The sequence below is a fragment of the Porites lutea genome, chromosome 8 (assembly GCF_958299795.1).
Source record: "Porites lutea chromosome 8, jaPorLute2.1, whole genome shotgun sequence".
Classification (NCBI taxonomy): Eukaryota; Metazoa; Cnidaria; class Anthozoa; order Scleractinia; family Poritidae; genus Porites; species Porites lutea.
The window spans coordinates 4,040,915-4,054,908 of NC_133208.1; positions in this window are offsets into that span (position 1 = coordinate 4,040,915).

A 13,994-nucleotide genomic window follows, 5' to 3' on the forward strand; every position below is an offset into this window, starting at 1 on the left:
TTTATCTTCGATAGTTTACGTTTAGGTTTGTCCAGCTCCGCAAATATTCTCCAAAGTGAAGAACCAATTCTCACAGCGCGGAAAAGATTTAGAAGAACCGTACGAAACCATCAGTGACAATGCGTCCCGCTACGATATTAATCAAGTAAACAAAGAAATTAGGTCTTTGTCAGTTATACGATAAAAGCAAATTTTTGAAATACATGGCTGTCAAAACTAAGTTGCTATGACAATGTCAATGTTCACATAAACGTCAAGAAGACTTAAAAATCGTCCCAGATAATCTTAAGGAAATGCCGCTAGGGTTGATAGTCGTAGCCTAAACGGTTTTGAAGTATTTTAACACTTTTTACGTGGAGCATTTTCAAAATTCCAAACCTGAATGTCGCTGTATTTACTACTTAGTAAACCAATGCGCTTTCAGTCAAACCTCCTAAATTACACTTGTAAACTTCAAAGGTGCTTCCATTTCCTTTAACATTGCTTTCAATTACTGCCTCAATTCTGTCAGAGACCTTGTCTTTAACTGCAGCGGCGATACACCGTCTAGATTTCTTTTATGTAATAAAAAGTCGCAACGAATCACTCGACAAACAGCTAACCGCATAAATTAAGAAGGTTGAGGTGAGGATCGAATGCCACCGTGCGACCTATGAGGGCATGTCATGGATCCTTGAAAACAAAAGAAAAAGTAGGCGCAGTTTTTCTTCAATGGGTCCCTGAGGAATCGTCACTTATTAAATAAAAGTTTAGCTGCTCCTTGTTACGCGAATTATCACAATTACGCCCTAGCTTAAGACCACTGCATAAACCATACGGGATAGCTGTTCGTGCGGACATGGAAAACTATCGGGAGCGTATGGTATCAAAAGCAATCGGGCACAGAACTGGAACAAGTCGTTCACCACATCTTCCCGAGAGGGTTAGGAACACTAAATCTCAATCCTCACCTCTAAATGTTTACTTCTTTCTCAGTGGGTTTCAATCCTCGCTTCTACTCATTTACTTCCCACGGTCCGAATGCCTGTTCACACTGCGACGAAAAGCGGCAGAAACCCATGTGATATGTAACCATCCCATTTTGAGATTGGCGCGGAGAAGCTTCGCTACGTTCCAGAAATCGCGCCGAAATCAAGTTTCTTATGTGCGAACAGAAGTCCTATCCAATACAGTTTTCGTGTCAGCGCAAGAGCTTTCCGCAGTGGCGGATCCAGACCCTGAGATAAGGGGGAGCCCGGTCTCAGTTTGGTCTAAAAATAAGGTGGGGGAGGGGGGGCGGCCTCCCCGGGCTCCTCCCCCCCTGGATCCGCCTTTGATTCGGTATTTGTCCCTATTAACGTAAAAATTGGACAATTGATTCACTGATTGATTGATTGATTTGTTTTCGTCACTTTACAGGTTACATATACTGAAAAATATAGAAAAAGATACAGTGGAACCCCGATACAACGATCCTCGATATAACGATATCCTCGGTATGACGATAGATATGCTATGTCCCGGCAAAAGTTACAGTAAAATGTATGGGACAGAACCCCGATATAACGATCTTCGATATAACGATATTCCCGATATAACGATGAGCTTTTAGCGCACCGAGCGTAAAATCTTCCCCGATATAACGATATTACAGTATCAGTACACAGATACAGTGGCGCATACTATACTAGCTCTCAAGGGGACGAGTCAGACTCTGATGATGATATATCAATGATTGAACCTACGCCCCTAGGCCTGACTCCTGTGCAAGCTACTGAAGCTGTCAAAGCAATTAGAGATTTTATTATTAGGTTGGATGATTCGGGCGAACGAGAGAGAGAATTCCTTTCCTCTCTTTCAGCGATGGAGGATGCGTTTTCAAGATTGCAAATAAAACAAATGAGGCAAACCAAACTTGAAGAGTACTTTAATTAATGAACAAGTGTCTGTTAAAAAAGAAAAATAATGAACACGCAAACAGCGAAAAGTAAAGACGATTACAGTCGCAACTTCAAATGTTTAAGTTTTGTTTTGTTTCCCTTTTACGATTCATATCACAGACTTTATTGTGTAACCTTCATAACGTCTTAATGCTTTGCAAATTGTTTAAGGACATTGCTGCATGCTTGAAACGCTACATTTGTGAGTCATTTGATACTCATTACAAGTTTAATTAAACAATATGTAGTAAAAAAGTACATGTTAATTTTACCCCGATATAACGATATTTTCGGTTATTTTACGACGATATCGTTATATCGGGAGTCTCGATATAACGATACCTCGATATAACGATCTAATTGCACTGCTCCCTTAGCATATCGTTATATCGGGGTTCCACTGTAGTGAGGGGAAAGCCTTAACTGGAAGCCTGGGGCTTACATGGGGTCCAGGTTCCCCCTAGGTTGGTTTAAGTAGACATATAACATTAGGGAAAAGACGATGCGATTTTACAAAATAAACCACAGTATAAACTAGAATACAGGAAAAAAGAAGAATTATTAACAATTAATGAATGAGGCTGAGTATCTTATGAAGAATTATGGAGATCGAGGAGGGTGTTATCCGTCGAGGCCGTAGGCCGAGGCGGCTACCACCCTCCGAGATCTCCATAACTTGTCTTCATATGATGCGAAAGCCGAATTCAATAATTGTTTTTGTTCAGCTCCGCAAATATTCTCCAAATAGCAGATGTCGCCCTTCGAGTTGTCTTCTTGCTGTTCTTGCCATGTTTTAGCTTTTATTTCGCCTAGTTCTTACTCTTGAAACTGGAGTGAAATGTCCGCCATTTTTGTTCTCACAACCAAAACAACTCAACCTCGTCCCCTGGTCTTCCCGGTTAACGGTGCATTAACTTGCAAAAAAGCTACACTTTCGACGTCATCGGTTCATTAAAGGCAAAATTCTTCTAAATTTGGTCATCAGTAACTGGTTATGGTGAATTATGCGTGTGCTTTTAGCCAATCAGAATCGAGGAAATATTTTGAATGAATAATAATATATTTTAACTAGAATATTGCGAAAAAAGTTCACATTTAAGGGAAAGTTTAAAGTTAGCTACACTAGTCATGGTAGTTAAATGTTTGCTTAAAGAGTTCCAAATGAGTGGGCCTTTGTAGGAAATACTAAACTGTTTTAAGGTTATGCGAGACTTATGGGGTCGAAGGTTAAGAGCAAATCGAGTATTGTTATCATAAACAAGAGAACCAGATGTGAAAGGATTGTCGAAGGTCGAAGGCAATCCAATTGATATTTAGATTTTTATAACAACACCCAAACCTCAAAGACTGAAGACATTAGAGCGATTAAAGGATTATTTTACGATATCTTGGAATTCTGATGGACAGCATCCCTTCGTGGAAATGATACTCCCTGATATTTTCGGGTAAAGAGTTTTAGAAAATTTCCTTTAAAATACTAAAATAAACTTGAGACTTGAAACTTGGTATAGTGTGCAACAGTTCAATCGCTTGGACGAGGACTATAGCCCCTCTTTGCTATCCAAGAAATCCACTCGACTCTTTAGTTCAGCAACTCTGTATTTTCTAGGCCTACTCTGGGACCTAAAGTCGCCTAAAGTCGCCCAAAGTCGGCTTAAGTCGCCTTAAGTCGCCTAAAATCGCCTTAAGTCGCCTAAAATCGCCTTAAGTCGCCTTTAGTTTCCTTAAGTCACTAAATTATTCAAATCTTAACGAGTTTCAAATTGTCTTGTAGTTATTACTTTTTTAGTTTTCTATTTCCAGAATGCATGATTTCTCATAAAGTGTATAAGAACCCGTGTTCAATAATATTAGCCACAGACCCACCCCACCCCCCACAAAAAAACTCCCACGGTGACTTAAGACCCATTAATTTCTTCTCCAGCCCTCTAATTTATACATTTAATTACTTTACACAATTTACTACACGTAATAATTAGTCGTAAACAATACAAGAATAATCATTCCTGTATTGTTTATGCAAAAATGACAACATATAGTACACAACTTTATCCAGTCACTTGTACAGGTATTTTATTAATTTCATCCGGGAGGTTTGTCTCATATTTCTCAGTAAAAATATTGTTTAAAAAGGCATTCAAAGGTTCAAGTTCTAGCTAAACTACATTAAACAGTGTGCAAAGAGAGTAGACAGAGTAGTGTCCAGGCAATAGCCCTGGGGTACTGGATTTTATGATTGGGCTAGTGAACTGCGTTTTTAACTTGCCTGGCTGGCAAGGAAAGTTTTTTAGGGAATTCAGATTACAGAAGAACTGTAATCAGTCCCATTTATAAAAAAAATTGGGGTTAGTCAAAGTGGCTTTCAGGCTAGTGTATGCTAGGCAAGCTGTAAAGCCGACTTTCTTTGCACCCTGAACAAAATATAGTTAAAACTCTTTTCTACTGCTTTGTGAGAGTCCAACATTGAAAGACATTTCAAGTAACTAAGATCAATACAGGTAGGTTGAAGGGAGAGAAAAAAACAATTATTGCCGCCACAACATTAATCTAAATTTTGTGGTAGTTAATACAAGTCTAAAGGTCAATCGAAAAAAGTGTCCATGTAAATTACCGACCCACATTTTAAGAGCAACTAATGATAAGTTTTTTCTCCGGCACACAACCTCTGATCTGTATTTACCGTCGAATTATATCCATCTATCATTGACAGAAACACAATCACTCTTATAAACTTGAACACTTAGCTTAGCTTCTACAGTCGTCTCTTTAGGTCTTCCCTTCCAGACAGAAATTCAAGCTTTGTACATCGAAGGTGCGTAATACTGCTCTTTGTTTATGTTGTCGTGATTGCTCCCTGCCAAACGATTTGATGTAATCGATCATTATTGATGAACAACGTAGAAAAGCGAAATAATACTGTTCTTTCCTCTACCTTATGGCCGCCCAGAAAGTAGTGTGTTTTGATCACGTGACTAACTGGTCTGGAGGCGGGGAGAGGGCGGGACCGAGAAACCATGGAAATTAGCTTGCGACTGCAGTGGAATTCTGGGAGAAGCAAAATGGCGGATAGAATGTTGTACCTCGCGTTTTCGTATAAAGATCTCCTTTTAAATGGAAATTTCTGACATAATAATGGAAACGTTTACACTTGGTACTGCCATCGGTTTAAACATGACGCATAATGCTTCCTTTTGTGCTGAGAGCGTAAACGCTGCCGCGTTGAACAGACCGAGAGAGGTTGGTTGAAGCTAAGCTTAGTTGTTTACGTTTCTGCTGGTGCATAAATGCACTCATAAAATCAACCCGACTGGAAAGTTTCCAGAGAGACCATGAATAAGAGAGTACGGTTCACTAGCGAAGCAAGTATTTGGAAGTGTTTTGTTTGACTGAGACAGGAAAGGAGCAATATATATACGGCGAGAACTACAAACTTTTTGTTTTGAATTCAATTGGAAAAACATCCTCTTAGCCAAGCGTGTGGGGACAAACATTGGCAGAGCAACTGCCAAGACATACAATGGGGATCGTCATTTCCAAAATGTGCGATATCGATAAGTAATTTTAGATGTTTAAAATTAATTACTTAAATGTTTGTTGTCAAATTATGAAAAAAAGACACTTCAATATAAAGTTTTTGCTACAAACCAGCTCACAGTATGTTACAGAGATGTATTGAAATACTCTACTTTTATGGTTTTATTTTTTGGAAAAAGAAATGCAGGAGCCACTGATTTTTTGTCCCTTATATTATGAAATAATGCATTTAAAGACCAAGAGAAAATTTACCCTTTTGGTTGCTTCTAACTCAGATTTTGTCTCTGCTAATGTAATACTAAACCAACACCCTTGATATTAGCCTGTGCCACAGATGGAAATTAACTCTGGGTTAAGTCCATCTGCAAAACAGTGGCAAAATCCTAGTTCTGGGCCCCCTGTGTGTGTATCAGGATTAGAGAACATGCCAGGACTGGACTGTTAAAAATGCCATTGTCCATTTGCCAATCATGTTGAAGGGGAACTCAAAAGGCTGGTAATTCATTTAGTGCATCAGGGCCCAGAACAAGGATATTAGAGCTGCTTCACGAATGTTACTAACCACAGTTAGAATACACCTGCAACACAAGCTACCTTGATATTTAATGTTCAAAATATTAGGTAGCTGAGATTGTTGAAAATTTGGAAGACTAATGTAGATGTCTTCAAGACTGAATTAACTTATGCTACAACATTGTGTCCCTAGAGAGGTAGTGTTATCAGATTTTGATTTTGTATATGTTGTAGTTCATTTTTATTTCAGTTAATTTTTATTTTTCCATCGTTTCTGGGTATGGTTATGTATGCTAATGAATTTAAAACAAAGGGAAACCAAAAATTGACTGAAATTAAAAATTAACTGCAACATATTGACACTAACATGTAACTCACCTAAATGTCACCTTTTTCTCCTTAAGTCGCCTAAAGTCACCTTAAATCGCCTAAAGTCGCCTTAAATCGCCTTAAGTCGCGCAACATTTTGACCAAATTTTCCTAAAGTCGCCTTAAATCGCCTTAAGTCGCCTAAAATTACGGCGACTTAAGGTCCCAGAGTAGGCCTTTTTCTCCTTCAACTCAAGTTTACATTACTCTACAGTCTCAAGAGGTTTAGCAAGCAAATTGTAAGTAACCTGCTTTAATGGGATATAGCCGAGTCCACAGTTTTAGTCGCTTCTGCCACTCCAATTTAGTTCATGGATCCAGAGATGAAAGCTGCATCTAGATGATGCGTCATCGCAAGGAGAACTTTCCTATTTCCTACTTTTTCCGCGCAAAAATTTGGCTGTTTCTCATAAACACAACTCTAGATTTTAGGGAAAAATTACAAGGATCATTTTGGTCATTAAAACTTCATTACAAGTTCAGTAGAAGTAACTTCAAAGACTCTTAAAATTAGACTCACATTTCTCTATAGTTTACAGTATTCACTTCTTCATCAGAGAATAAACAAACGTAAAAATGGATAAGGCAGGCTTATCCCGGAGCAACTAACAGCTGAACAGATTACTAACTTTAACAAACTTTCACACGCTATATCAAACTGTTATGTGCGGTCCATCAAAGTTAACGATTGGATGTTCCCAAAGCCGAGAGAGTGATTACACGGACATTTTCCTTAGCACAACTCTTTACGATGAAGGTGATATAGGCTTCTTAGGCAAAGGAAAAACGAATTATATACAAGAATGAAAAGAAACCGAAAATATTCACAGAAAGACTTTGCAAAATGATAAGTCCTAGACAATTGGCTCTGGGCATAAATGTGTCAAATGCCAACTTCATGAATCTAAAAATGGATAACACACCTATTGAACATAAACCTTCTCACTAAGTTATTGGGGGTTCATATTGATGAAACGCTAACCTGGGATAATCAGACCAAACATTTCATCCAAAGTCTCTAATGGCTTGCAAATGCTGTTTTTAGCTAGAAAACTGACCGATAGTCAAGAGACTCTTAAAACTATTTACTATTCACTTGTCCAGCCCTACTTTAATTATTGTGATGTTGTATGGGATGACTGCTCCAAAACACGTGCTGACAAATTGCAAAAGTTGCAAAATAAAGCAGCACGGAAAATCACTCGGGCTGATTACTCTATCAGATCATCAGATGTTCTAAATTCTCTAGCGTGGTCTAACTTAGAGGAAAGAAGAAAAAGGCACTTTTTAGTTACGATGTTTAAAGTATTCAATAATAATTGTCCGACGTACTTTCGGGAGCGGTTTCATAGAACCTCTGAAATTCATAACTATAATTTATAAAACAAATTTTCTTAAGCGTTCATTCTCTTATCGGGGTGCAACGGCTTGGAACCAACCCGTCAAATCTAACACGTGATATAAGGGATCTTACCGTGTTTAAATAAAGTTGATTGATTGATTGATTGATTGATTGATTGATTGATTGATAGATCCGTAATTTCCCAAGTCCGCCGTCCCGTTACGGCAAGTGGAACATGGAGTCTTGTAATAAGGTACATTTTCTAATAAACACAAAAATACTATAATGGGTTTATTTAAAAAGGGTTGTCCCTATACGGATTACTGACTTCATAACTTTTTGCAACGATTTTAATTTCGGGAATGAAAATACACTGACTATTCGAATTTTTTTCAAATCTACATTTCATGTTCAAATCGTTCGGAAAGGCCCACGTTTCCTTATGAAGTCGGCATAAGGTCACAAACGCTAAAAGACGTAGTATCGCAACTAACCTTTTCGCCAATTGCTAAAAAAACAAAGAAACACAAATAAAACAAAACAGAAAAAGCCTCGCCAAGTTTTAACGTTTCGCAGATGACCCCTTGAAAAGCAAGATTAAAGCCGGAATTTGGCCTGTCGAAATGTCTGAACGGTTGCCGTATTTTGACGATGTAAAAAAAGCAACATCGATACCAGAACAAGATTGAGAAGGCACGCCGTCGTCAAGAGCGTAAGAGAATTCGGATGTTACTATTCTAACAACTGCAGTATATCTTTCATATCTACTTATGGCGATCTCTTGTGAGAAGTGCACTTCAAACGTCTTCACATTGGAGTTAGTAGGGTAGGTTCCAGTCTCGTTAGCGATCAACAAGCTGTTTTTCCCGTACAAACTCATGGTGACCAGGAAAGTAGTTGAACTGACGCTTTGGACTCCCCACAGACGGTACCCCGACAGAATGACATCCTGAACTGTCAAGAAATCGATAGCGTCCACTTTGTCACTGCCACTAGGATTAGTTGAGTAAGCCCAATAATATGACTGGTTTGGCATCCTGTATGCGCTGCGCCAGCAGTCAGTCTGATATATTTCTGAAAAGGGAGATAGAAAGAAAACAGTAAACTATTCCACGCTGCAACACTTATCGCATCGCATTCAGATCGGGCAAGAGAGAATGATCCCTCTTGGATAGGGGGAAATTCGGCTTAACCGTCTCAGAACCCCCGGAATGGACAGGTTAATTCCTCGTGAAGGGAGAGTTTATAAACTTGTCGCGCGCGCAGCGTGCGAGCAGCGCGTGGGTCGCACGAAGTCTGAGCGGCATGCAAAGCCTAGACTACGAGTAGTCCCCCGTTTTTCCTCAGGGATAGTAGAGCGTGCGAAACGCGAGCGCGCGTGAAAATCACCCCACGCGAGGGATAAGGGACAGAAGACATGCACAGTCAGCTGTACAGAGGTGGCCACAAAATACCACAATTACAAGGGCTAGGACAAAACACTGACCCCGGTTCAACTGACCCCCTACTGACCCCCTCTTAAATTCACTGGAAATCATAAATTTAATAACTCCAACCTCATAATATAGTTTTACTAGTGTTAGTCATAATGATATACCGGCGGTGCATGCTGTTCCATTTCCAGTGTATCCAGGAGCGCATGTGCAGGTATAAGATCCATCAGTGTTATTACACAACGCATTGGGATCACAGTTATGGACATTAGTCGTGCACTCGTTGCTATCTAAAAGGAGAGAAAAAAAGATCTTATTTTTACAGACAGGTTTTAATAAGTAAGCTGAGTAAGGGTGGACTTCCACTGTCACGTAATCTTTACGTGCGTGTAAAGGCACGTAAATTTTACTCGAGTAAATAAAATAGAGGCAAGGTACAAAGTGTCCAGCTTAAACTTGAAGTTGAGCGAAGTTCAACTTTTACGTTTACGTGCGACCTTTTATGCATTGCCTCTATTTTATTTGCGAACGTAAATTTTACGCACCGGCACGTAAAAATTACGCGACATTGGAAATCCACCCTAAGGTAATACGGAGAGAAGCACTCTATGTATGGGATGCTTCTTTCTCAGACCTCATAATATAGTTTTACAAGTATTGGTCGTAATGACATACCGGTGCAAGCTGTTCCATTTCCAGTGAATCCAGGGCTGCATGTGCAGTTATATGATGCATCAGTGTTATTGCAGAAAGCATTCGCAGCACATTTATGGACGTTAGTCGTACACTCATTGATATCTGAAAGGAAAGTAATACAAAACGCATTGGCATTATCACAGTTCTGGACCTTAGACGTGCACTCGTTATATCTAAAAGGAAGGTAAAAAACCCTTATTTTCAGCAGAACGACGTCCATGAATAAAATAATAAGCCTTGGATAGGGAAGCTTTCTACGTATGAGGTTCTTCTCTTTCGGACAACACAACATACAGTCAAGCCTCTCGTATTCTAAGCGACCAAACAAAATGCGAAGTGTATTGGTGGTCTCATACGGGAGGTGGCCGCTTACATGCGAGAATCAAACAACAGGGTGCCTTTTCCGAGAAAAAGCTCGTACTTTATCAGACCGGCTTCTATAAGTACGCTGAGAGATACGTTTCGAGAATTACTTAATGCATTTATGGGGTACTGCTTCTTTCTTGGACCTCGCCAAAATGTTTTTACATGCATTAGGCAGGATGATTTACCGATGCATGATGTTCCATTTCCAGTGTATCCAGGGCTACATGTGCAGTTATAAGACCCCTGAGTGTTATTGCAGAAAGCATTGGCATCACAGTTATGGACGTTAGTGGTACACTTGTTAATATCTGAAAGGAAAGAATTATTAAGAAAGTATTAAAGATGACGTGGGCAAAACGGATCAACAAAACCAAGAGCCATAATGGCTCTTGACGAAACATTATTGAAATACTGCAGCCCAAACGATTTTAGCCCCCCCACCACCCCGCCCCCCCCCCCCCCCCCCCACAAAAAAAAAACAAAAACAAAAGCTTCCTTGGATGTTTATAATCTCGTCGCGCGCGAAGCGCGCGCGCATCACGTGAGCCACCCGTGCTCTTAGCCAGATGCAAAATTCGATGCCCCATAAATAAATAAACAAATATTTCTATGAATATATGCTTGGTGTCCGCCAAGGGAAGAAGCTAGGAAAGATCTGTAAAGCAGCATTGGAGCCATTTGTTGGTATTCAAAATATAATGGAATTATAGGATTTATATATTTGCCTTTTGTTGTGTCTAATTCTTAACGCGATTTCTAAATTTGTACCACCAGAATAGATATGACAAGAAAAATCATATTCTAGATTACGCCCGGTTATCGTATTTTTGGAAATGACGTTATGTATGACTCAATGTCTTGCCTCTTCCTTCATGTATACTTTATATAGTGATATCGCAGAATAAAAAGGCAAAATACCAACCCCACCCCTACATGAATTTTTTTGTTGACTGCATTGCACTGGACATCTACGAGACGGTTTACGGACAAACTAGCCGATTCATTGCAGCTGGATTACTAGTAACCATCTCGAAAAGAAAAACAAAACAACTCTACACCCTTACTCGAAATCTAACTCGAAAATTCAACTCAAATTCCTATCTCGAAAATCCAACTCGAAATCTAACTCGAAATCCTAACTCGGAAGTTAGTTTATTTGTCTCCAATAGTTTGCCCCTTCGAATAGTTCTTTTTCGGAAAAAAAGTCGCTGACTGTGTGCCCCCGAATCAGGGGCACCCAGCGACGGTTTCCTCCTAAACGCATTGAAAAGTCTTTTTATGCTATCCAGAGTATACTGTCACGGGACTTATCACCCTGATTTATGAAAAATATTATAACCTAATGGAAGTCCTATATATCTTTCAGATGATTTTTAAAGTGAAACCGATATTTAACCCGATTTAGCCAAATGTATCCTTTACGGAATAAGTCAAACATAATACTAATAAACAACATTTAAAATATAAAGAGGTGAAGCATGAAAAGTGATCTTGAGTGATTGCTGACAAATTTTATCTGATCAAGTTGAAATGAATATTGACATATATTGTTGTAGGAAGCTTTTTAGGTTTACGAAGGAAACTTGCGTTTTAAGGCTAGTGTTTGTTGACAAAGTTTTCCGTTTTTTAGGTATTGATTAATTAAAGGTAGGAAGTTTTGTCCCATCTATTTATCTTGTTTCCACATTTATGAATATGGGAGTTGTCCTTTGTTTACCATTAACGAGGTTTGTGTCTTTGAGTTTTACCTTTAAAAGGTCCAAACAACTTTAAAGTAACTGTGTAAAAGTGTGTTTCTTTTACTGAACTTTACTTAGTTAGTTTTCCTTACTAGTTATCCTGCTCCAGAACTGAAGAAAAGCTTTTCAAAGAAATTTTAGGTTACGAATTAATCGTATGCTAATTAGAACGTAAATGTATCCTACGCATTATTATTAACGTAAACATATTATGGACAACCAAACAAATAAATAGAGAGCTGTTGAAAAGTGAGCTTTTAGAAGAAGGTGCAAGCAGTTATAGAAAAAGAGTAAGCAAGAGAACTGCCAAGAAAAAGGATAACTTGAAGAAGGACTTTGCTAAGGAAGTTGAAGAATTGTAAAGTGAAAGAGTAAGTCACTCAGAAATAAAGTATATAACCTAGTACTTATTTGGTTGTGAGAGTCACTGACGCGCCTCTGGAGTAACCTCCGTATCAGTACTTTTAGATCTCTAGAAATGTATTCTAAGCAGCACTATAAAATTTGCATCTGTTCGGTCATCCTAGGGGAACTTAAGGCTTTTGGAAATTACAACGGCTTCACTGTTATTTTTCCGAAAATTTTAGATGCAGTTGAACGTTTTACGAACTCGGTGAGAATTTTTCTGGTTCTTCTTTCCATCTCATTTTTGAATCCGAAAATTTTCGGTTTTTCTTTTTCTACGAAAATTAGCCTAACATAAGGAGTAAAAGATGAAAAATTACACTTCAGAAAATAGTAGGGAATTTTTTAGATAAGCTTCGAAAATTGTACCTGAATGGAGCGCTCTTCTAGAAATTTTTAGCCGTATTCAAGCTATAGAATGTTCTAGGCAATATTTGCTTCTGCGAACAGATATTTTACAGAAAACAGTTGTTGGGTGCCCCTGCCGAATCAGGAATGCAAAAATAAAAACAAAACTTAAAATTCCCCGGGAAACAAATTTGTCTTTTATACTTACCCTAGCTGAGACACCTACTGCAAAACAAGCGCACGGGCTCTTGAAAAAGTTCTAAGAGCGGACTACACCGAGATATGACAGGGCAAGTTTAGAAGCCTTTAATTGCTAGTTGAGGGTTTTACGAGTAGACAGCCGGACTTTTAAAAAGTTGTAACGTTTGCTTACCCTGCACCACGGCGTCAAGTTTTGATCCTTTAGCATCGTCATCAACATCATCATTTCGAGATATTATCAATGATAACATTATAGCAGCAATGACCAAAATGACAACGGCAACAAGGCAGATGAAGACAGTTAACATGATCAGCATTCGCCGGTCATTTTCGCGACTTGGACTCTCTATCGTGGCGTCACTCATGTTCTCCCTCGTTCACTTTTATCAGCCCAGACTCTGAAGCTGTCAACTGTACTTGTTTCCACTGCCACTAAAAATAATATCCCACTTGTTTATACAATCTATTTAAAATATTCCGTTCTGTTGTTGGCCCCAGGCATTCACAAGGCGACCATTGTTACAAAGTTAAGCGTGTGCTCGATCGCACTAAAAATATTTTCCCTGATGAAGGCAGCATTGCCGAAACGTCGGAGTTTTATTTGCAATTACCAGCGTGTAACTTACCACCTTCCCACTTTTAACACACACAAACGCTACGCAGGAGCTCCCTTTATTCGTTCTAAAAATAACCTCTTGCTTTGTTTGCATTTCAGACAGGATTGTCCACGGCTTATTGTAAGAAACATCTATTTAAAGTTCTTTAGCTTCTACGTTCGTTCAAGGATGTTAAAGATCTTGAGCATAAAGATGCATGATGATAGCCCATGCGTGATAGAGTGACTTTACTTGAATAGTGAAACAAATACTAAAAAACAGTGAATCATGATACCAGGGGCACCCAACGAGAATATAGTTCAAAACCACTGAAACATAGCATTGGTTAGCTTCGCCCTAGGCTGTTAAGTAAGAGCTGCTAAGTTTTACGATTTTACTTAACCAAAATTCGTGTGTGAAGGCCTAAGTAAAATCTCAAGTAACTTTACTTTGCATCTCGTTAAGGTCGGAAAGTTGAAACGATTCAAGAAAGTTTTAAGCGACCTGAAAACCATCCTTATGACCGCCTTTGC